The sequence below is a fragment of the Chiroxiphia lanceolata genome, chromosome 2 (assembly GCF_009829145.1).
Source record: "Chiroxiphia lanceolata isolate bChiLan1 chromosome 2, bChiLan1.pri, whole genome shotgun sequence".
NCBI lineage: Eukaryota > Metazoa > Chordata > Aves > Passeriformes > Pipridae > Chiroxiphia > Chiroxiphia lanceolata.
In genome coordinates this window covers 66,585,467-66,610,024 of record NC_045638.1, presented here as the reverse complement: position 1 = coordinate 66,610,024, position 24,558 = coordinate 66,585,467, and the positions used below count along the sequence as shown (strand labels likewise).

Sequence of the window (24,558 nt, the reverse complement as noted above, 5' to 3'; positions counted from 1 at the left end):
TCTTTGGCAACTTCCCATTAACTTTCTTAATTCGTAATGTATAGACGTGTTTGTGTGAGGATGTTTGGCAGCTTTTTTTCGAAAATGTTGTTTCCTTTTAAATTTATGTTAATTCAACTTGGAATATTTCTCTAATCCAAATGAATAAACCACAACTGTAAAGCCATATTTCTATTCTTTGTCAGTGATTGTATCAGCTGCAACACATTCCTTAATTTAGATACCATGCTAGTATGGTGGTCAGTTATCAGAGATTCAAAACTAGAAACACAGGAAAAGGACTGAGGACATCATTACCTCTTGGTGCAATAGTCAAACATCAACAGATGCATTCCAGGAACCTGAATTATTACTGTAGCTGCACTGTGAAGAGAGGATACTAAGACTGCACTTTTTTGACTACTATATGAAACATAATCATCTATGATATGAGGGACATATTGCCAGTAGAAGTGCTTTCTGTGATCTTGTGTAATAAAATGTAAGCCTGCATACTTAGGAAGTTACTTAAATAGTGAGACTTTTATCTTTGCCCTGCCTCTTGTCTTAATCATTTCATTTAAGCTAACATAATATGAAAGGTACTTGACAGTGTATGATCTGAGCACTCGTGGAAAAGGAAGAAGCTAATCTCGTGAAAGTTGTTAATAAGTCTTAAAGTATTATCAATATTTTAACATATTATTCACTTTTGTATGGTATTAGGGAGAGGGGATTTGGCTAATGTGATAAGAAACCAATTAATATGATACAGAAGCAAGTATATGATAAGACCTTTGTTCAGGATATTGCTGGCTTTGATAAATACTCCCACACAGTCATTCAATAGCTTCTTCATTGCAATCATGACAGGTTTTTTCTAATGTCCACCAGAGAAGAACATAGGAATTTGTTTGTTGCTATTTATACAGCTTGTAGCATTATCAGCAATGAAGTAATTACTTGGAAAACATTAGATTTCCTCTTTCTTTGGAAAACACTTCTATTACCAGCCCACAGCTAAAACTCATGGGTAACTGACATTTCTTAATTGTATCTGAAATATTCAACTCAATGTTATTCCTTTCATAATGTGATCATTTGGAATATTACAATTATCATCCACCTAAAATACAGATATTTTATAATTTAACCTGGAGTGAAAGAAATGTCTGATTGCGTGCTTGTCTTATGAACCTCAGGATAATCTTGTTTTTGAGACATGTGGAACTCAAGTGGTTTAAATAATACGCATATTTATGGGCAGTAAGTATACTTCAGTAAACAAAGGAACTTGAACATATATTTTAAATAAAAAATCCTAAAAAATGTTATGTATTCTACATGTTCTTATATGCATGTTCAGCAATCTATACTTTGCAAAATAATGTTTCAATAAATAAGAACAAACCCAATGAAATATGTTTCCTTTTTATTGAGGCACTTATCCTATGCAGTATGGTCTTTCAATGATTTCTAAGTGCATCATTAATACTCCTATTAGAGTTTAACAGTGGTGAAATTTAAAAGGTTACATTGTTAGATTTTGCTTTATTTTTTAGTCTCTTTCATGTGGTGCTGCTGAACATTTTATTACTATATAATGGTTAACTTCTCCTTACTACAAATGTTGGTTTACTCATACATTGTTAAGTTGTACTTTAAACCATGCAGTAAATCCTGTGTTGAAGCAATGCTGAAATTATTTTGACAGACATTTTTAATTTTGGATTGTGATTTGCCTGGAATCTCTAGAAGTTTGTCATGTTGTGTCACTATGAACTATAATATGTAAGGCAATGTAGATTTCCATTTCTGATTTTGCTTTTTTTTTCCATTAAGGCAAGTCTGTTAATGACTAAAAAGAAAAAAAAAGTGGAATATTTTTAAAAAGAGATAGTTAAAGAGAAAACAAGCAGTGTAGAGCAGGTGAATAAGGAAGCTTTATTCTTTCTATCTCATAACACAGTCAGGACATTAAAAGAAATTAACACTGGAAAGTCCTCTTTCCATACACAAAGTGTGTTTTCTTTAGTTTCTTTCTGATCATAAGTTTGGCACTCTGTGCTAGAAAATAGTAGGCCTAGCAGATGCTGCCTTCTAAGGCATGTTCAAATATGTTCTCAGCTTGAATTCAGAAGACACAGCTGACTTCCTTTTAAAACTGGGGTAAAAAGATGAATGCAAAGATTTAAAATCTGGGTGACAGCAGCTAAAGGAAGGTAATCATATTTTTAGTTAAAAATTTTTGGAACTGGTTGCCAAAAGAAAGTTGTTAAACACTCATTTGCTTTTTCAAAGTGAAGAATTAAAGCCTCCACCAATGTGCTTCTTTTCTTACTTCCCCTCTCTCAATATATTAGATGAAGTTACCCTTTCTGAAATAGATGTTGAACTCAAGAAGCTTTGAGATAAAAGCATTTCTATGGGTATTTCAATTTTATTTTAATTACCTTAAATATTTTCTTTTCAATTTTTTCTTTGCATTTTACATTTTCAGTTCACTACGTTCTATTCTAAACGTCACTGAGCTTGTAATTGTTTGAGGCACAAATAATGAAAAGCTAATTCGTTGACATTCCCTGAAACACCAAGGAATCCAGCTGAGACTTAATGGATTTCTCTATCCCTTCCTTAAGAGGCAGTTTCTAGTTTAATTCCTTCTGTGGCAAAGTATGTTTCACTGATGCGTAAATTCAGGGATCTAAAGGTTATGAATATAGCTCTTTGCTGTCCTATTTATTCATCTGGGGTCACGAAAGCTCAGCCTGAGATACCAATCCCTTTGTAAGACAAAAATAGAGGATACAGGAAACAGAATTAATTATTTTCTGTATGTAAATAGCAAACACATTCAAAATTTAAAATTTTGATAGATATTACAAGAAGGCCCTCTCGAATAATCAAAATACCTGACTATTGCCATATTAAATCTGTGAAATGTGAAAATCTTAGGTAAATTAACTTCTTCCCCTGGATCTTCCAAACAACTGTATCTTTCTGAGGTTGTTGACATGGAAATTCTTTTGAAAAAAATTTACTTGATAAATGCATACATTATGTAACTCTTAATACTATTATCCAACAACATAATTGCTGTTTCTGATTGCTATAATGATATTTCACCCTGGATTGTCTCAAAGTCATTTACTTATTTTAGTTATTATGTTTAATAATGCTCTAAATTTCTAAGCGTGAAGTGAATTGGAAAAAAGAAAGGCTGACTACTTGGGACTGATATAAGTGTAAGAGAAAAGAAGAATGTCTTAGTGAATTATCTTTAAATTCTTTCAGTCACTGACACTGTAACTATCACTGTGATATTTTTTTTGATTCCTATGAAATTTGTGAATTGTATATTAAATTGAAAAATTACTATTTTTACCTGTGGTTAATGCTCCTCTGTCATGTCTTCATGTAAAAAGCAATAATAAAGAACATTCTGGATAGAAATGAAAGTGATAGTAGAGAACATTCTGGATAGAAATGAGGATTTTAGTGTTTCTAAGGGAACAAGCTTAATGTTGTTGTTCTTAAAAGTTATGACCAGGAGCAGGAGTGCTGAAATCAGTCAAGGAGTGGGGATGTTTCATAAAATTCTCAATTCCCACGTTGCTGCTGCCAGCAGAACTCAGGAAAAAGATTTGAAGGGTGTTATGCCCCAGTCCCAAAGCCACACGCTTTCCTGGGCATTTACTTATATTTAGACTCTCAATAGTTTACCCATGTGAAACTTTGGCAGAGTTCTTAGTTCTCTGATACCTTGAATTTCATGTCTGGAAAAAACAGTACCACTCTTTCTCGAAGATAATTTCTTTTAATTTAGTGAGAAAATGGGTGTTTCAGCAAAAGGTCTACAAGAGCAACATACAACCAAGGAAAAGATTCCACAAAAGCATTACACTTATAGACAGGCTGCTAGGAACAAAAGAGCTTCCCTGCCTCCCTCCAAACAGCATTCTAAGCTCTGCTTCTACACCCTTCCAAGGGTTTTACAAGTCAGCAGTCATCGCTATGGAGTAGGGAATCTACTTTGCACCCAGCAAAAACTAACCCTGTACAATTTAGGTGAAATACCATTCAAACGGTTTTAAATTACCTACAAGAGGAAGAAAAGAGTAAAGGAAGAGAGATTAATAGAAGAAAGGATAAAGAGAGGAGAGAAAAATAGTGTCAAGAGATCACATGTTGGCAGGTTCCAGGAGAGAAGGCTAGACAAGATGGAGTCTGTGTGTGCCTCTTTTATTGAGTTTGGCTACTGTGGCCACTCCCGCCATGTGAGACATCTGGTTCATTGACCCCTCAGTGTCCCCCTAGCCCCAGCAAGCAGTGTTGCAGCCGATCAGAGGATTTGGGGGGTGTGGTGGGGGGCTACCAGGTAGGCCTTCCTTGACTGACAGCCCAGCCACGTGGCTCTCCGTGCTGCCATGTGCGCTCCGTGCAATCCACCCTGTTGGTTGCAGGCCTTACATGTGCCTTCTGATACTGCCATGAGGCTGCCGATCTGACCGTGGCCCCTCCCCTGACACACACACACACACACACACACACACACACACACACACACACAGAGATGGTTGATCCAGCCCATCAATCAAGCAACCCAGTGAATTACAAATCTGAACTCTAATGGGGGGAAACCCAAAGAGTACAAATAGAAATAGAAACCCTTAGGGGTATGTATACATACAGAAAAAACACAAAGTACTTTAAATTTGGTGCCCGCATCTGAGAGAGGTGTGAAAACTCCTGTTATAGTCAGTGAAGATTTAGACACAGTAACTAAACACCTAAGGCTTTATTTAGCTGCTTACACAAAGGTACATGATATTATTTATGATAAAAATCTGTGTAGGTCGTAGACATATAGCTCTACCGGCTTTGATGGAAACTTTCTTGATGAATTCTACTAAAATAAAAAATTTAAAAACCACGTTTTGTTAGTTTATTCATTGCTTAATACTCTTCTGCTTAGCAGTAATCAATTTCCACACTGACATAAAGCCTTTGGCTTTTACTCCCTAATTTATCCTCTTGGGAGCCACATAAGTGCCCTGCAAAGCTAAAAGTTCATTTCATCTTTCTTTAATTGCACATTAATTTCATGTAACTTTTACATGAACATCATTGAAAAGCAAGATAATTTGACCTATTCTTTTATAATTAAAGAACTACAAATGCAGGAAAAAAAAGTTGCTGAAATTCTCCTCATATTAATGAATTAGGCTTTTAATCGATTATACATTTAACTTGTCATTTAAAACTCTGTTAATTATAGGTTATCTTTTTAATTTAGTTGTTAATCCATTAATTCTCATTTAATAAATGTATTAATTAAAATATATAGTGCTTTATCTTTACTTCTGCGTGACAGCTATCAACCTAAGTTGATAATTTATGCAGTGCAACATCAGAGTGCACTCACAACAATTATATCATTCCCTATACAGCTTAGAGTCATCAGAAAAGGAGGCTAGCAGGCATAACTGCTGAGATTAAAATATTAAATTGAAGTCCTTTCCGTAATTTGTTAATCTGTAAAAATGTAACCTATAATCTTATTTTTACTTGCTACAGTTGGTCGATCTCCAGGGCTTTTCTTTGCCTCCCCACCTCCTGTCACCCCACAAAAAATACTAAACCTCAATTTGAATTCAGATGTTTTAAAATTTGATAGTAGATGGAAAATTTGTAAAATATAGCCTTGAAACCCCTATTTAAAACAGAAAGTGTGCTGATGTTAAAGTGGAATACCCAATAAAATGCTCTACTTGAAATTAATTTATCTGTTAGTAACTTTTGATATTATGAATGTATAGTGGACCTGAGTAGTTAAATTTCTTCATAGCAGCTCACATGATGCTATGTTTTAGATTTCTGACCAAAACATAATGATAAGCCACTAATACCTTATCTTTTGCTGAATACTATTTGCATAGAATCAAGGCCACCTCTGCTTTTCAGTCTGTGCTCCCACAGTGAATAGATTGGTTGGTGCACTATAGACTGGGAGATGAAACACTTGAGCAGATCACCTGAACTAACCAAAGAGATACTCTATACCATGTTACCATGCTCAGCAACAAAAGAGGAGAGAAGTTTTAGGAGGGTTAGCCATCTTTTTCTTGGGAACTGACTGATTATCCGTCTATCCTTGGGAGGTGGTGAGTGATTACCTTTGTGTAATTTTTGTTTCACTCTCTTTTTCCACTTATGTAATAATTCCTTCTATAATCTTCCTTTGCTTAATTTTTTTTTAATCTTGGTACCAAGTGTTGGGGTTTTTTTTTCATGGTTATATGTGCATCTCTACTTGGATCTCCATGATTAAAAAGAAGAGAAGAAATACAATATATATTAATTCCATTACGATTTTTACAGTGAATGGGGAAAAAAATCTGTCCGACTCATTTGTGATCAGCTATTTAGAGAAAATTTGGGACACTTCATTGATTAAATTATGGGAAATGGATTATATATACATGGAATTGTGCAGATTTACTCTAATCATGGTAAGTACTTCTGAAGTCAAACATGTGAGATGTGTGTGAGGGACAAATCATGCTAGCTTAGTCATTGACGTCGAAGTAGAATCTAGAGTAATAGTAACAATGAAATACTTGGAGTAGGTTTCCTTACCAAGCTGGCAAAAGAAATCATACATCTAGCCAATACTCCAAAGTCTTGGCAGTTCCAAGATTCCATGAACTTTTGTCTTACTCTTCCTGGTTATTGTTTGCCTCCATATCTAATTAATTATTCTTCCTCTTCTATGCCTCTTTAAGCTTTTTTGCTTCCCAAACTATTTCAGTTTGCAGCAGTGCCCCACTTTTCCCATCACTGCTAATTGTTGCAATTTATTAAAACACCTTTTTAAGATTTGAACCTTCTGTACATTTAGTACTTAGATACCATAGCACAACAGGTCCTTTGAACCATTAAGTTTGTGTGAAAGCTAATGGACTATAGACTCTTGTCTAGTGTCCTTGTGTGCTGTAATCTCTTTGGTGTACACCTGTCTGACTTGTTCAGTACTATGAATAACTTTCAGTACTGCTTTTCTCCAGTGGTAGTCAGAGCTGTGCACATGCTGGAGTAAGAATCAGGGTACATAGCGCAGGTAAGAGATGATAGAAGCCAATTTGAGCCCTTTATATTGAAAGCAAAGAAACATACTTTAGAATATGTACTTCATGCAACTGTGTTTTTATTCTGGAAGCTGTACCTGAAAACAAAACCAAAACCAACCAACCAACAAAACAAAACCAAATTCTAAATTAATCAGTAACTAGAATCACCAATCCTAATTCACTTTTTCAGCGAACATTCCTCTTACGGTAAGCCCCCCCATGGAATGGAAACAAGAACACTTAGTAACATTACTTTTCAATAGCATCTTTAATTTCACAGAATTATCAATCTAAGTTTACATCCAACAGATATTGCTTATTTTCAATATGTAGGTGCCATACGCTTCTGTTAACGTTTATTTTTATTACATTTCTATTTTATTACATTAACGAATGTTTTCTATGACCCAAAGTTAATGTTTTATATCTGTAACAAAGTATCTGGATCATAGATACAGAGAGATACAGACATTGAAACCTGATCCAAGATTACAGAGTGTGGCACTTGTTTGCAAACTACACAGAGAATGTAAGAAAATGAGTTTTCATTTAGTAAACAGCAATTAGTGTAATGACTTCTAGAGCAAAAGGTTTGGAGACTATTATTTTCCAAGTCTCCCTACATAACGTTGTTGCTGGGAAGTGATCATAATGTATCATTTCAAAGAAGTAAAAATTGGTTCTTGCTATATTCTGGTCACTGCGCAATGAGAGAAGTGGTGAGGAAAATACTGCTTTGAAGGCAGTGTAACTCTACACGTTTAGTAGAAAGAAAGCAAACCTCATCTATCATCTTTGCAGAAAGTCCCCAGACATGGTCTTCTTCAATGATCCTCCCAACGATCCAATGATCAAAATGATCAAAAGCCCGGTGGCATTGCAATATTGTACTGTTAGTTATTAGCTCCTGGTACCAGGCTTTTACAGGCTCTGGAGTCTGTAAATGAGCTTTGCTCTCATACTAACACAACACAGTTATAGTCCAGGCAGTTGTGTTACCTTTGTGGTTACGTAATAATGGCTTGGCATATGGACACATTCATTTGATCATGATTCCATGTCTTTTCCTATCACTGGAACCATGAAAGTGCATTTGAAATTACACTTGCTTTCTTCAAAAAAAGGCACAGTACTTATATGTTGGTTAGATCTGTTTAATAGCCTATCAGACATAATTTAGTTGTAACTAGGAGCATAAATTCATAGCATTACCCAATCTGTTTTTTGTTTATTTAATCCTACCATTTTAATCTGTACTCTTATGGGAGATTATATCCATGAAATTAAATGAAATCCTGATTTTGCTAGTGTCAAAGGAATTTTGTGATTGTCTTTTTTTAAATAAGAAATTCGCATGTGTTGTTTAGGACTTCAGTGGATTCAATTTTCCTCCCTTTTGATTCATTCAAAAAATTATTGCTTGAGTAATGTCTCATCTACAAATTTTTATTCACAGATTAAGAAAATTGCTTCCTCCTTAATGCCTGCTCTTTAACAGTTTATACTTCTATGGTCATTCTTTTCCACATCTCTCAAAAACGTTTGAAAACAAACAAAACAACAACAACAACAACAAATTCCAAAGATATCTTTCAAAAAAGTTACTTTTAAAGCATGAGACTTGTGGTTATTATCTATCTGGTGTTGATAAACAGTTCAACTCTTATGCATAAGAAGTTGGTGCAAAATTGGAGTCTTGGCAGTATTTCAATGAGATACTCGAAATATAAGTTAATTCTTGAGATGTTTAAAACATAAGCATCTGGTCATTGAAGTTAATAGTGTCTTTCCCATCTCTAGTCCTTTTTTAACCTTGTGTTACAAATAAAATATGAAACCTAGGGGCGAGTGAGCTATATCTATGATATTATTTTTTGCAATAATAATGCTAAAAAAATCAGACTGGGCAGCTACTTGGCCCCCTGCAGAACCATGTCACATCATTGCAACTAATGATTTATCTAGCCTTTGCTATAGCATCTGCAGTGATAGTGCCTTGACCAAAGTCCCTTAAGGAGCTTATTTCAGCAACAAATTGATCTTTAAGTTAATACCTTTTTCTTATTTACTACCACCACTTTTCTGTTCTTTGCTTTTGGCCAATGCCCCGTCCTTATAATTTTCTAGACCAAATAAATCCCTTCTTTCCTTTATATACTATTACCCTGGAGGTACTTGAAGAGACTGATCATATCCCTAGAGTTTCCAGTTTGGTAGATGGCACTAGATCATTTAGTTTACCTTCATATGGTTTATTTTCTGGTTGTTGTGTTTCATTTTGTTATCAATCCTTGTATTCCTGTCGTTTGTTCTGTCTGACTCATTATCTGTGAGAAATAGCATTGCAGATATGGAGCAACAGACTCATGGTGAGGACATGCAGCTACCCTGCCCAAAGTGGAGCAGCAAAAGTGCTTTTGTTAATGTGGGGCATTGTTGCTGTCCTGGGGATGCTGGTATCATAACAGATGGATCCTCGGGGTATGCCACATAGTGCAGTCCTTGATGATGCGAGAGGCACAAAACCAAGTAACACTTGAGGCTCCATTTAGAATTTGAGAATTGTTTTGTGAGCTTTGCTGTGGTCTACACTGGGTGATGAAATGAAAGCTATCCCATAGATGGCACAGAGGTATTGAGGAACAGCAAGGGAAAGGTTCAGTCAGGATGCTGAACCATACTACAAAATATCAGGCAGTTTTCGTTTGCAGATTCAGACTGGTATCAGACACATACGCTCTGTAATATTTCATCTTCTTTTTAATTCTGTCTTGATACTCTTCCATTACAGTTAACTATGCATCCAATTGTATACATACCCTTATGGTAAGTCAGGGTAATAATTTCTAGCTGAGCTGCTTCTGAGGGTATAAATTTGTGTCTCTTTGCAGCATATCATGTTTTAGCATTCCTTCATTCACTCCTAAAAGTGAATGAGCCTGGAGAAACCAGGCCTGATATTCTTCATACCTATCTCAGCTGATAGCTTTATAGATACCTTGAGGATGAGATTGATAAGTTTACACTTTCTCTGTGTATGTATGTGCTTATTGGCATACTCTTCTCACATATCATTGGATTATAGTGGTGAAATTATTTCTGGCATTTCTTAGATATCGCAGCCTCAGTGCAATTAGTAGACTTTGTTTCTTTATGTGCTTTTTTTTTGATTTGTTTTGTTTTTTTTTTCTAAGTGCATGCAGCTGATGTGTTGACTACAATGATGTTGAGTACAAGTGAGAATATTTACGTCTAAACAGAAAATAATTTCCAGAATTTCAAGGGATATGTAAGACTTTCATGGTAGCCTTACAAAGAGAGCAGGTAGCAGAAATCTTGTATCAGCTGCCACATTTTGTAGTGCTGCTTTCACCTTGTATTCATTTCTAGCAGTTGGCTGCACCTGCACCCACCCCAAGGGGCTGATCCAATGCCAAGTACTGGAATGTCTGGTGCAGGGCATCACTCATGGCTAACTCCTCTCAGGCCAGACTTGCTGCATGCATGCTACATAGCACACAGTCCTGGCTCTCTGTAATGTCTATGTCACCCTAAGACAAAGCAATCATTTTTTCTATGCTGTGTCAGTTCAGAGTGTCTGAAATACTATAAACAGTGTACTGCAGCCCTCAGCATGAGAATTTTAAAGCACAAAAGAGGGTGTGAGGGAGGCCTTTCCTTTGATGGAGCCTGAGGACAGGCAGGAATGCTTGCAGGTACACAACTTGTGGAAAGTGTGTTAGAGGACTTCAGGATGTAGTCATGCCTATACAAATGATCCCTGGACCAAGCTCTCCTCAGAGAGATACATAAATTTTCTTTTGGAAACAATTATCTGGTTTAGAGAGATTTGTGTAGCAATGAAAATTAGGAAATGAGGATACGAGGAGTAAACTAGGCAACAAAGCTGTTTAGCTTACATAAAAGTGTTTGTTGAGTATTGTTTGAGATGTAAGTTTATCACTCTTTAGCTCATAAAATTGTATTCCATTGTTTTCTCATTTGTAGATTGGGTTGCAGAACATAATTTCACATGTATCAAATTGTTTTACCATGCAGATAAGGCAACCGTGTATTTTGTCCTGGCTATCTCTGAGCAGTGATATTTAATGATCAGACAGCCTTGTTCAAATGAAGTGTCTGTTACTTTATCAGCAGATACAAACTTCCAGCGAAAAATAATATTTTAAACAAAAAAGTGATCTATGTGTGGGTGTGCCACACACAGCATTTATTACACTTTATGGCAACTCAAACAATTTAAGATATGCTTCTTCCTACTCCAGTGTGTCAGCCTGGTTCTTTTGAAGAATGTCCATCCTCTGCAGAAAAAGCATGCATCATTAATCTCACTGTAGCTCTTGCATTTTTATGTATTTTGCATACAATTCCTGTGCAGATTTAAAATAAGTTTCTGAGGGTGGTATTAGGAAGAATTAAGTTAATAATTTCTGCATTATCCCCTGCAGATCTTTAGCTGCTTATTTTTATATGCTTGATCTTGAGCCATTCATTTACATTCTACCTGTAATGTAATTAATATAGCAAAACTTTAATGTGACAGTTTAGATACTTTAAGTATGTGTATATATTGTTTATCAATAGTTTTTTATTGCTTGCTAAAAGGAATATATGCTGAGATTTTGTGGTTCTTGTTGAGATTGTGTGTGGAGAAAGATAACGTAAACATGTGTTTTCTATTTCACGTTTAGAATTATACCAAGGTCAAAGTGAATCTTATATTAGAATATTTCCAACTGTGTATTTTCCCGCTACATCCTCATCTCTCCTGCCCAGTATCTAAAGAAACTCTCTGTAACCAAAGTTGTCAGGCATGATAAAAAAAGATTAAAATAACAAAAGTAAAATATGACCACAGTCATTCCTAAGGGAACGACTTTTTTAAGCTCCATGGGTTCTTCTAGTTCATCAGACATAAAAGAGGTAAAGGAGCAAGGTCCTGTATAAGTTTGTCTGTCCAGTATCACTCCAGTGTTAAAGGTCAGAATTAAAAATGGACAAATGCAGTACCAAGCTAACTTCCAACTTGAGACTAGCAGAACAGTACTGCCCCTTCTCATATGGCTGCATTTTGAAACAGATGTTGAAAATTTCATCTAATGATCAGTTGGGTTTTTTATGTCTTCAGAGGCTTTTTATCTAACTGTTACAAATTTCATTCCCTTCCTCATTGCCCAGTAGTACACATATCCATGTTACAAACCCATCAATGTCAGTTCAATCACAGAATGCAAATTTGGTAAAAATTTGGGATGATGTAAAGATACATTCCTCAACAGAGAAATGTGCACTCGGTGATATCAGTTCAAGGCTTGCTTAGACAACAGAGAAAGAATATGGCCTGGGATTTATTCTGAAAATATTGAAGTTGTTTAGGATAATAGAATCATTACGGTTGGAAAAAACCTCCAAGATCTTCAAGTCCAACCTTTGACTGAACACTATCCTGCCAACTAAACCATAGCACTAAGTGTCACATTTAGTCATTTTCTTGAACAGTTCCAGGGATGATGAGTCCACCACTTCCCCGGACAGCCCATTCCAATGCTTACACATCTTATCAATGAAAAAATTCTTCCTGATGTCCAACCTGAACCTCCCCTGGCACATCTTGAGACCATTTCCTCTTGTCCTGTTGTGGGTGAAAAGGTCAACCCCCACCTGGCTACAACCGTCCTTCAAGTAGTTGTAGAGAGTGACAAGGCCTGAGGCTCCTTTTCTTCAGCCTAAACAACCCCAGTTCCCTCAGCAGCTCCTCTAGACTTACTCTCTAGATCATTCACCAGCTTCATTGACCTTCTCTGGACATGCTCCAGTACCTCAGTGTCTTTCTTGCAGTGAGGGGCCTAGAACTGGTCACAGAATGGTATGGCCTCACCAGTGCTGAGTGCAGCAGGACAATCACTTCCCCAGTCCTGCTGGCTACACTATTTTTGATACAGGTCAGGATGCCATTGGCCTTCTTGGCCACCTAGGCACACTGTTGGCTCATACCCACCTGGCTGTAATACAGTATCTGTTTTATTTTAAATATTTATAATTAATTCTAATATTAATGAAAAATTACTGAAATTTTTTTTAAAAAATAAGAGTTGTACCAGACTGTAGGAAAATACTGGGAAGTTTGGAAAGGAAGGTATTCTTTGGCTCAACGTAGCACAGTTAAAAATACTCTATCCTGAGAGCAAAAATACTGGATTTTATTTTTCCTCTTCTACACTCTTCCATTATTTTTCTTCTCACTGAGAGACATCTTTTCTTCTTCCTCAGAGAAACTTCTTACTCTTACTTCCTGCTAACTACAGAAGTCAAAAGTAATGACCACTTTAAAGTTTTATATAATGGTTTCAAGCTCAACGGATCCAATAAATTAATGAGTACTATGGATCTCCTCTCTTTGACTTACTGCCTAAAGCCACCTTCAGACACAAAAAGAAAGGTTTTGCTTTCCTAACTGGAAAGAGTCTTTTAAAATCAAAAAGAATAGAAAGATGATAAGTAATTCTGAACCTTTCAAGTGAATGACAAAACTTTCAATTGACATCAGCAAAGGCCAGGTTCACCCTTCATTCTTTTTGAGGTTTGAACAAAGCATGAAAATAACAAGCTACAGGAAACAGGACGGGTCTACCTTCTTGGTTCTATTTGTTGCCCATGTTCCAGTTGGGAAATTGCAAATATAACTGCTATCCTTTCTTAGCCATTATAAATCTGCAGTGCAAATCCTGATTCAGCAGTGCTTTAATACTTATGAGTGTCTCTCTCTCTTTGCCACTGACTTGAAATTTTTATAGGTTCTTCATTGTGACTTGGAATTTGAGCAGATGTGCAGAAAGATGAACACATCATTACTGAATTCTGAGGGATTTTTCACATCACTGTATTATAAGCTGCTTAACTAGACGGTGGGGTTTTTTGTTCTTCTTAAAAAAGAGAAGAACAGGAAATGTAAGCATAGGAAGTCTACTGTATCTGTACCGCTGTATCTATACTTTCAGCCTGTAAAACTGGAGACTTATATGTGCTTTCAGGGGAATTGTAGAGGTTCTATACCCAAGAGACAAGACAGTACTGTAAGACAAATAAAGCAGGGTTAAAGTCATCTTTGGACTATTTAATGAACTCAGGAGAGTTACATCTGTCCTTATCACAAGGCTTAAACACAAAAGCAAGTTATAATTAACTGTAAATATACATAGTATTTTAGTCACAAATAGTAAGTCAAGGGTACCTTCTCCAGTCATTTTTTTATGTATCAAGAGACCTAATTACAAAAGTGACTGTTTCCCCTTCAGCTGACTAAAGGCAGCACAAAACTATGCACTTCCCACTTGCACTGTTCATTCCTTGTCCTAACCTCCTTCAGAATCAACTCAACTTAGAGGAAAAATGAATTGTTTGAAAGGTTTCAAACATTTACAAGATAAAGAGAGATGCGCTACATTTGGATATATAGAATTTTATCTCTTTTTATATCCTTTAATTTGCTTATTTTGAAAATTATTTAAATCATTAATCTGCCCCCAATATGGCTGTCAAATTATTATCCATAGTTGATTTTTCAGGTTCTTGACGATGAAGTTGCAACAAGAAGTCTGAGGGCAATTCACAGCCTTGAGATGACTGATTGAATGATCAGTTCTCCTCTATCTTTCCAGTTGCAGGGAATGATGAGGGAAGAAACAGCAAGAGCCAGCAGATCAATATCTGGCTCTGAGTCTGGTGTCACTGGCAGATTTTTGGGGCTTTTGATCTTCAGTCAGTCTACATGAGACATGCTGGTGACAGATGGGGTACACCTGTCTCAAAGAGGGAAAAGGAGATAGCAGGGTTCATTGAAAGAGCTTTAAATGAGATTTGAAGGGGGAGAGGGATAAAACCAGGCTTTCTAAAGATAAGCCTGAGAAAGGCACTCCAGTGTTTGACGGACAGTGTGCTAGCGAGGTCTTTCAGTCTGTGGACGTACCTCAGTGGAGACGGGGGTGGAGAGCTTTGCATCAACAAAGATGCAAGGGTTATTGATGGGGCCAGTTCTGTAGTTCTGTTTAATGTCTTTATCAGATGAGGGGATCAAAAATGAGATATTTACTTCATGTCATATATTATTTATTATGCCACATTGAATTTGAATTGAATAGTGCAGAAACTATGTGATACTAATGATAAGCACATGTTTTTGAATGAAGTAGGACTGAAATAACACCTTTGCTGACATCAGCATATTTGCGATTTAAATACTGGTCTTTTTTTTTTCCTTGTTATCATTTATGTTGATTTACTTACTCATTTCATAGTGTCACCTGTGAGGGGAATCATATTTATCAAAAAAAGTGTTCTATATGCTACAAAGAATCTGCTTTTATTAGATCTGTGCTTATTTTATGGAACATATTTCATTGTGCCTTGTGATACATGGAATTTTACTTTAGGAATGCGAGAATCTTAAAGTTCAGAGCAAATCTTCCTGACTGTACTTGAGAAGTGCAACAATCATTACAACTGAATTGGGACTGAATGGTGCCTGGAAAAAATGTATAGATTTATTATTGCGAGGCTATAAAAATAGAATGTAAAATCTATTTGTCTATAAGACATTCAATAAAGCTATAAAGTTAAAAGTATATTTTGAAGTGCTATAGACTAAAATGCCAAATCAGCATGTTAGTTTTTTAAATATAATCAATAGAGTGTCGAGTTTATGAACATGTTTGCAGAGGTTTTCAGTGATTTACAGTGGCATATTCACTAATGTTTTCTTGGCTATTTCAGGTGTATGTTCTTTGTATATATGTATCTAAAAGTGCATATCACTGTTTTAGTCTGCATGAAAATATAGCATTGAAGGCCCAAATCTTCTGCTAGACATACCTGAACAACTCCCTTAAAGTTGATAGGAGTTTAGTGTGAAAGCATTTGAGTGCTGATCAAGCCTAAAGGCTCTTCCTTGACATGGTCAAAGAAAGTTAAGATTAAAGTTGTTGAACTCGATGAGGCTTCAGTAGTGTATGAAAATAGTAATGTGATGCTAGACTTAATTATTTTTACTTCATCAGAATCCCTATAGTCAGTATTTGATAATGTTTATAAAGGTTAAAGAGAATTTTAAGTAGTTTTTCTCACCCCTCATACTGCTAGTGTTAGCCAGCTGTAAGTAAAAAAATGGCTTTGCGGGAGTTAATTGCCTCTTCTAGCAATAATCCCATGTGTCTTGAAGTATATGTCTTTGAACGTATGGTCACTATTGCAGAAGAGAAGTTATTGTATGTTTTTTATTTGATATCACCCTGACTGGGACAAAGGATGGGAATACATACTCTTGTTTTCCACAGAAGTACTTACTTTATTTGTCTTTCACTTATAACCCCTCATCACACCCACAAACACACACTCATTGTATAATGCTTTATTATTTAATCATTCATTTAACAAAGCTTTTAAGACAAGAAGTTTAATTCATCAATTGTGTAGGATTCTCCTCCTCCTCCTTTCTTCTTCTCTAAAGTAGGATTTGGTACTTCATGTGCAGTGAGGTGAAGGTAAAAGCTGAAGTGTTGTGTTATGTATTTCCTTAGGCTTATTTTATTTTTTAAAAAATAATTACAAACATAATCCTTTAAAAAGCTCTGTGGTGGAATACTGTTACCTCTTCTCCTGTGGAAATGAGCCAAATTGTGGTGCATAAGGATTAATTTCAGTTTCATTGCTTTACGAAGTATCTGAAGGACTGTAGTCAGATTAATATAAAATAAAAAATGTGAAGTAGCTAACAAATAGGTTATACAACCTAAACATAATCTGAAAAGTCAAAATCTTGCATATGTATATGCTCTGAACTTCTCCAGGGTTTTTACTTGTGTATTTTTGGTTCTCTTAGGTTGCAGGGAAAAGACATAAAGTGGAAATATACAGGAGTGAAGATAAAAAATGCTGGTCTTGAAAGTTTCAAGCAAAAGTAAGAAGAGCGGGTTTATTAAAAAGTGGATAGAATCAAAACTGTTTAAAATTTCCTACAGCATTTCATGAACTTTGCTCTAGTGCTCTTGCTTTCAATTTATCTTCTAAACATATATTTTTTCTCATAGCCACCTGTTGAGAAAAAAAGATCACTGTAGTTCACTTAACAGGTTTGTAGGAGTGTTTTTTTCTTTCCACTGGCTATCAACACCTCACTGTATTGTTCAGCATTTCAAACATAGATTTTTCTTCCTCTGCTGTTCTGTTACATTTCTTCTCACACATTCACACTGACTTACTCTCTCAAGCTCTCAATTTTCCGGAATTCTGTAGCATCTTACCCAGAAATATGGGGCTACACCAGACCCTTTCCACTGCTTAGGATGAGTAACTGAAGGCCTCCTAATTTATTTGTCTAAAACAAGGACCTAAAATTAAGTAGTGATCAAGATTCTGTTGCCCCAAGTTTCCCCAAATTTTGTGGGTTTCTGCACCTTTTTTTTTTTTTACTTCTGAGTTATGTAGTAAATGTAGTGAGTCATAAGTAGAGTAGCACTTTTACTAATGTGTGTGAACATTTTATTCTCTATCATATGTCCACATATGAACAAATATTATTTACACACAAAAAGTCCGGCAGCATGGTTCATACCTACATAATTTGGGACTGTGACCTTCCGGAGCAGACTGGCTCTGCTTACTCCACACAGTGTTGAGTTGTGGGTTTCTTTAGAGCCTCAGCTGGTACTCCTGTACCATTAGGAACAACAGCTCAGAACTTGAACTGATCTGAAGGCTGTGTTGCAAATCGTCAAAGTACTGCTTTTTAGCATGAAACAAAGGATGCATACTGTGTTTCAGGCTGGTCATACCTCAAGAACACCAAGGCTTTTTTAGGATACCAGTGTCAGCCAGCCAAGGAAGTGCTGATAGGGAGCAGCACTGGGTGCAGCTGTGGTGACATCCATGCTTAATTTTAGGAAGGGTCCCTGACATGAATGGCCTTGTGTGCTGTGCTAGGATTGAGTCCTGGTGAGAGCTGGTTAGAATGCTGCAGATGCTTCTGCAGTTGCGATGGCTAGCGCTCCAATTTGCTTCCTAGTCTCATTTATTTAACAGCACAGATATACTCTGTGTCTGTTTCTTATCTGTGTCTTCCTATAATACTGCTGAACAGTTGCATCACTATTATTAAAGCTGATCCAGTCTTTGACATTTAACTGACTTCTTTGTACATTCTATATAAGAAGATATATCTAGAAACATGCACGCACACACACACACACATACACGCACACACATAAATCCTGATAAAATTTTTTTCAGTTCTTTCATATATCTTTCTGTGAAATAAAAAAAATTAGCCTCGTACTCAGTGTTTAGAACTCTATCAGCATTTCTTTGCAATAGTTACTCTTTTTTTTCCTTTCATATAACATTTTTCCTACCAGCTCCAGAAACTTTTGAAGTGTTTGCCTAAGACTGGAATATTTGTTTGTACTGTTTCTTGACTTCGGTCATCAGGTTTTATAAACCATAAAGCAGATACTTTATAAACCACAAAGCAAACTACAGTACTGGGTTTATCTTGGCAAAAAAAAGCCTTAATGCTCTAACAATTTTCCCTTTATAAGCAATGTCCCTGTTACACTGTGGGTGCCAAAAGCATCACATGCTTCTTTTCCTTAATCTCTTTAGTAGGCCCTAAATTTTAGTTGTGATTTATAGCCTCTCAGTAACTGGTTTCTAGTTTCATACTCAGCAGTATCAACGGTCCTGAAGTTGCTGACCTGCTCTGCAAGCAGTTTAGGTGAAAATTGTGGCACCTGGCTAGTTTCCAAGCATGCCTGGACCTCCATTATTCTGGAACCCCAGGGTTCAGTTATTTCAAACCAAAGTAGCTTTTCAAAAAACCTTAAATAATAATTCCAAAGAAAAAGAAAGAAAGAGCAAGTAAATTTCAGAAAAAAACCCCAACCTAGTGACTTAAGTCACTTAAATACTTCGACCAGTATTTGGGGTACTGGTCATCAAAGTGGTGTTTATTGTGTCATTAATGTCAAAGCTGACTCAAAGAAAAATGCATGTGAAGGTTCTTTTTTGAAAGGCCAGCTATGCTATTCAAGGTTTTCAAGGTCTTGACCTTTTTTTTTTTAGTATTAACGTAATCCAAAAATAAAGCAGTGATTTTCAAATATTAGCTTACAACTCCATTACAGGGAGAACAAATACTAAAGAAAAATGCCTTCCTTTCATTACTGCTTTTTGATACCCTTCACCTGATCAGGGCCAAAAGTTGACTCTAAAACTGATTGCCCAGGTGTGCTGAGTTTAGACTTCTTGAAAGAAATGGCATATGTAAAAGTACCTGTTATTTACTCAATATATACTTTATTGCTTCATTTTTGAACATCTTACTTTTAAACTAGCTTACTTTAGAAAAACCCCTGTGCAGGGTGTTAATACTGCACATAATTTTGTAAAAGATGTTAGTACTGAGATGTCTGAGACATAACAGCTTTCTCCAAAGTGCAAGGAACCTTGAACAGACCCCTTTTTAATACCATAAAAAGTATTTGGTAGATTCAATGTTCAATATTGACTTGTTTTGTAGTAGGTCTTCGCTACTGCAAAAGATCTGGAATGAGTTTCTTCTGAGCTGTGGGTGTCCACCTCCAGTCACTCTCTGTATTGTCAGTCGAGATAATAGACACTTTTAGGGAACAATTCATGTGACTTGGTTTAGATATTCATTTTCATATGAGATGAATCACCTGTTTTTCTGAAATGACTATAAAGGAGCCTTATTTGTCTCCAGATACAGACACCTCTGTAGCACGTGAAGTTATTTGACAGAAATCCTCCGCCTTCAGTTTACTAAAGCCTTAAATTTATCAGTGAAAAATTATGTTTAATCTGTGAAGCAACACTGCTATGGATTTAACATTCAAATGGCATTAAAAATCTCAAAAGAGTAACTGAAATGGCCAAAAATAATCCACAGTTTTAACCTTATTTTAAAGATTTGTGCATATAGTTTGCTTAGTTGATAGCAACCAAGTCATAATTAATATTTACTGTCTGCAGTTGCAGCAACCTCAGCAAAACTAATTTTTTTAGTACCATATTGAGAAATTAAGTGACTTTATACCGAGATACATTAAATAGCTTTTCCTTCATGAGTCTTTACCTCCCAAAAGCCATGGCAGCAGACATTGCTTGCTTCTTGTTCTTGTTATTCTTTAGTGCAACACACCATCTTTCCCACAGTGGACCGTAGTGGAGAATGGTCAGCTTCTGTTTTTATTAGCCAGTCTCTCCCTTTTTTTTTTTTTTTTTTAATTTGTTTGTTTGGGTTTTTGTTTTGTTTGTTTTGTTTTATTTTAGTTTGTTTGGTTTTTTGGTGTTTCCCTTTTTAGGGGGTTGTTTGTGTTTGGTTCTGGTTTTGTTTTTTTTTTTCTTAATCATGCCCTTTTAATCAAGTCATTTCTCTCCACTACACAAAGGAAAAGTAAATAGATTTAAAGACTTTTCCTGCCAAGCCATGTGCATAATTTAGGGGTCTTCTGTGAACTTGCACCATAGGAATCAGAGGCCATCAGAGAGTACAGGATTTGTAAAACTTAAAAGCATGAACTCAAGGGTTACCTTAACAATCTTTTTGTATGAGAAAATTTCCAACTTAAGAATCTACTCCTTGGATTTTGTCTTTATTCATTTTTAACTGTGTATTTACTAGCTGACAGTATAATTGAAAGCATTTTTTAATGGGGGGGGGGGTTGTTTGAAGGTTTTGTTGTGGATTGTTTGGTTGGTTTGTGGGAGTTTTTTTCATAGGAAGTAAGGAAACATTGCTTACTACCATGCAAAATAATATAAACTGCAATATACGATCAGCAGATTCAGATAAGTATAGTTCTGATCTGATACCCAATAAATGGATATACTGTATACTTCTGTTTTATTTCTAAATATCGGCATGAATCTTGTTATAGATTCAACCTAAACTGTTTGCCTGAAATGAGTCAAGCTAAATCTTTCATGTAAGAAGTCAGCTATGACTGTAGGGAGTTTACTTGATTACTTTGTAACCAGGCACAATGAAAATAGACATTTTTTCCTATGAAATCAGGAAGTTATAATCAAATGGTTAAGCCTGTGATGTGTGGCAAATCCTGAACTATGTTTCCCCTAGATTGGGATCTCATGTGAGGCAGCAGCAGACTTCTCCATGGCTGTTTGCATTAGATGAATGCTGCTCGAGGGCATGGCAGTGGAATTGGCTTCCACTGCTTACACAGTTATATAATGTACTTGGAATGGAAAAAGGATGCTTCTCCATTAGAGAATCCAGAAAGCTGTGTCCCTTACTGAACCCAGTGTTTAATATGCAGGAGAGAGCACTGAGAGAGGGAAGGCAGGGAGAGAGTGAGCTGTAACATAGGGCTCTTACACAGCTTCATAGCAGTTTGGGTGTTTGTTGTTTCATTGTAGGGTTTTTTTCTTTTTCTTTTCCTATGCTGTGTCTGAGCATACTAATTGCTTCTTCTGCTCTTCCTTGTTAGTTCTGTAAGTTCTTCAAATGCTGTACTGTGCATAATGCCTTACACTGAGTGTGAAAGTGTGAAGGTCAGCTGGTAGTACGGCATCTCTTTAGCGGAAAGGTTTTACCCTCTAGTATTCTTTACACATGGTCTTTTCAGTTATAACAGTACTTTGTATTTCACTTTTTACTTGAATGGATGGTCTGTTTCTGAGGGACATTGTTTCTTTTTTTTGCTTTGTTAAGCAGTCTTTTTTTTTTTCCTTCACTGTGCTTGTGTAGGTCATGTGAATTGTGGCCAGAAGTTTTCCTTGGAAGCCTTTGCTTGAATTTATTTGACTGAGGGGCCCAGCACTGTTCTGTAAGAATGCCTTTATGAAAGGCCCATTGTTGAAATTTCAGAACAGTGGAGAATATATTAGTGCAGTCCTGAAAGTGACTGTTAAAATGGTAGTATGGCACTAGTAAGCTTTACTATTTCTCAGATGGGCTCAATTACGAGCAAAAAAAAAAAAATTTTTTTAAATGCCAGGTCAACAAAATCAGCCTAGAATCAGGCAGCCAAGCTAATGTGTGTTTTTGGATGATACAAACTTTGTGCTTGTAACCTAGTTAAAATCCATGTTGCTATTTGAATTTGAAAATAAATCATGCTCATTTGCTTGTATGTGAACAGTAAGAGTGGCAAACTCACTTTTCCACAGTAAAAAATGAGTGTGGGAAATAAAACAGTAACCATTAATAAGATCCAGGTTTACCCTTGTCATTGGTTTGACCTTTTGTCCGCTTAGAGTCGATGTTCCTGGTGTGCCTTGTAAAATAATTTTAATTCACAAGACACACATAAAACCTGATTACTGTTAGATATTGAAGAAGATCAAGCATTTGCAGTTATTATTTTGATCTATTACCTGTCAATGGTGTCTTGAATAGATATAGGTACATTTTATAATAGTAGTTATAAAGAATGCCTATAAATGTTCTGCCTATAAATCACCTGCTGTACCACAGCTGCATCAAAGCAGCATGATCTGGAGGATACAAAATCACAAAGGTTTTGGAAGTGAATACAAATAATGTACTTTACAAAGCCAATTTGTACTTAGTTTCTTATAATTTATTTTGTTTATAGGATATTAATATTGCCAAGTCTGAGATACATTGTCTTTCTCTTACTTTAAATTTTGGTATTCCAATACTTATAGTGGATTTTGTATGATTAAATAAAAACAAGATATTGATTTAAAGTGCTAGGAATGAAGAATTTTAGCATAGGTGAATTTAGCATATTACATTTTTTGCAGCATGTCAGCACTAATAGGAACACTGATAGGAACAACATGAATAGTGACATCTGTGCACTATCCACTAAGAAGATTTAATAAATCAAAAAATCCAGGTCAATCAACAGCAAAATTGCAAATAGTTATTTGCAAATTTCAAATACTTAAATTAGTGGAATGAATATTAATGGTTAAATCAAATTACACTGGCATATACAGTTTCTCAGTACAAAACACAACAGAAAAATCTGCTTTCATTTGTAAAGATTCAGAATACTGGATTTTTTTTAATGTCAAAAGAAAGCTATAGCATACTTAATATGAAGTAGCTGGACTGCTAAGTAACTATCATAGCTCTACTTACCCTGAATTTTCAGTTCATAGTTTTGATCTTCAGAGATAAAAATTCTTCTTGGGTGGTGCAGTTTTCACATATGTAGTAAAAAAGAGTACCCTTAATTTGTTGTAAATGTCTGTTGCTAAACAGATACTAACTGGGTATTAGATATAGGCTCAGAGCATCCTTTTTATGGTTTGTAGTTTTAACGTATTAGTTAGTTACCTATTTTTTATTTTCAGCTATCCATCCACATTTGCCTTTTTTTGCCCATCTGCCTGCATTTAGAATGCAGGGTTTTTTGGCAATAGCTGGCCTATATAACAAAACACTATGAACACATGTTTGATCATAAATATTTGTGCTTTCCTTTATGCAGAAATACTTGTGTGTTAAAATTATGGAAGGGTTATTTACTGATGTTATATCAGCATATTAATAATTAAATGATTCATAAAACATATACACATTTCTTAACGCTGTAGTTTTATACCAATATATATCCCTCTGTACATCCATCTGGCATTAATTAGTAATAGGTAAATTACTGTAATTTTAGCATAAAAGAAATAAATGTATCAGCTGTGGACTGCATAGTATTACTGTATCAGCTTTCAGCACAGATTTTGCATACAGCACCATACTAGATGTAATAAACTTTATTTTTAATGGTATTAAGGTTTTTTTAGCATAAATCTAATAACTGTTTTGATTGAGCTATACATATGTATAATCAATAAATTCTTAGACACGCATAGGTATGAATTGGCCAAAGAACATTCTTGATGTATATATGCAAGAATATAGATATGGATATGCATATATATACACACACGTACACCTACACATATGTATGCATAGAGGTATATATACAGTAACTCTAAGAATAATTCTCATATTCTAGAAACAGATTTTTTTGTTGTTCTGAAAGACTTCTATTGTTAAAAAAACCACCATGACAACAGCAAATGAAAAGGATATGTTAAGCAAACAAAGAAGTGAGAATTGGGACAGAAAGAGATGAAATGGATTGCCAGTGATTACAGAGGAGGTCTTTGGCAATTGGGAAACTGGACTCAGATCTCTGCTGTTTCAGTAAGAACCTTAACCCCACAATTTCTGTATTTATTTCTTTCACATATAAAAAGAGTTCACCAATATTAATTCAGTTCAGTATGTTGTAAATGGGAAATAAATAGATGGAGTTTTCACTTAATTGAATTAGATTAAATCATGAGATCTGAGTTGTTTTTTTTCTGGGCACTTATTTACTCTTCAGAAGGAAAAAAACCCAAACAGCAAAAAAAACCC

General features: G+C 35.6%; 1 protein-coding gene across 4 annotated transcripts in view; it reads left to right on the top strand.

Moving 5' to 3' along the window:
* The window catches only part of PCDH9 (protocadherin 9), a 679,135-nt gene that overhangs the window by 589,322 nt on the left and 65,255 nt on the right, over window positions 1–24,558 (top strand). The gene's annotated exons all lie outside the window — the stretch shown is intronic.